The 1,281-nt window shown below is 31.2% G+C and overlaps 1 long non-coding RNA gene across 2 annotated transcripts in view; it reads left to right on the top strand.

Annotated features, from left to right (window-relative positions):
* LOC112904151 overlaps positions 1-1,134 on the top strand; it is a 129,333-nt gene extending 128,199 nt beyond the window's left edge. For both annotated transcript variants that reach the window (XR_003230920.1, XR_003230921.1), the window contains exon 4: positions 923-1,134. This is a non-coding gene — a long non-coding RNA (uncharacterized LOC112904151). The remainder of the gene's footprint in view (positions 1-922) is intronic.
* The last annotated feature ends 147 nt before the right edge of the window (positions 1,135-1,281 follow it).

The raw sequence follows: 1,281 nt of genomic DNA on the forward strand, positions 1-1,281 counted from the left end.
ATTTGGAACCCTATTTTGGTTCTGATTTTTCACGCTAAGCAAACTATATTGGAATTTTGTTTTTTTTTTTTTTTCAAATTAAAACGGTAACAAAGGTTTGTTGCTGAAGTGATAATATTTATTTTACAATTTTTCATTATTTAAGTACATAATTGACTGCAAACATTGCGAGAGGTACTGAAACTTACAATTAACAAATAATTAATGAACATTTTATAAAATTAGGTAGGTACTTATTTATTAAAATTTTGAAAATCGATCTATTATTTTTCACATAGGTAAAAACTTTCCCTAACTTTTGCGGCCAATGAAAAATCCTTGTACTTAATTTCTTAAAGTATAAATGAAACATGGATTACTCTTTGTTACTAATTGATGTAATTTTTTTTATTTTAATTAGTATTCAGTTCTACCTTTTTTGTCATTTGAAAAGCACGTCTTTGTTTATCTCATATTCTACAACACATTCAATCTAGAAAAAACTCACTATCATCCTCTTCATATCTAATACTGTCTTATCTAAGTTTTTACTATCTCTCTCGGCCTTGTTCTCAGAGTTCTGGTCAGGCGATGGAACTTGCACGAAGCAAATTATTCATAATTTCAATTTTATAAAAAGTTAAAGTGAAAGTCGCTACGCTATTGGTTCAAATACGAAAAATTTGCCGCGAACTGACGCAGAAACCCAATGTGATGCTTCTGCGTAACATTTGTTACGTCATCACTGCTTCATGTGGTAGCAATCGCAATTTCACGACAGCCTGAACATTGCCAGGTTCTCGTGGTCAGTTGCTTCTTGCTTGCGTTAACGTTTGTTCACGTCTTTCGTTTCAATTTACCGAATTCATTTATTCGTAGAATAAACTTTTTCTGCAAATTACTAATAAAATTAATTTTATCTGAACACTCTTTTATTTTACAGGTGCATTATACAAACTCTGGATGCCATGTGCTACGAAGGATTCTTCATATCAGTCCTTTGCCACTCCTGGATGAAGGAAGCATTAAACACCTTTTCTCCGCTGGAATTAGAGGCAGATTTTGCCATTGCTAAAGGAATGATTCATGACAATAAAATGGTAACAGCATTATTTAAAAACTACAGATATCATTTTACTTTTAATAGCATTTTAATTTAATTAATTAAATTATGCAGTTTTTCCAGGGTGGCGGTCAAACAATTACACAACTATATGTTTTTGTAACATTTCGGTTTATTTAACCATCTTCAGACTTTTGGAGTGTTACTGCAGTAATAAACCGAAACGTTACAAAAAACAT

Source organism: Agrilus planipennis, unplaced genomic scaffold, assembly GCF_000699045.2.
Source record: "Agrilus planipennis isolate EAB-ADULT unplaced genomic scaffold, Apla_2.0 scaffold117, whole genome shotgun sequence".
Taxonomy (NCBI): Eukaryota; Metazoa; Arthropoda; class Insecta; order Coleoptera; family Buprestidae; genus Agrilus; species Agrilus planipennis.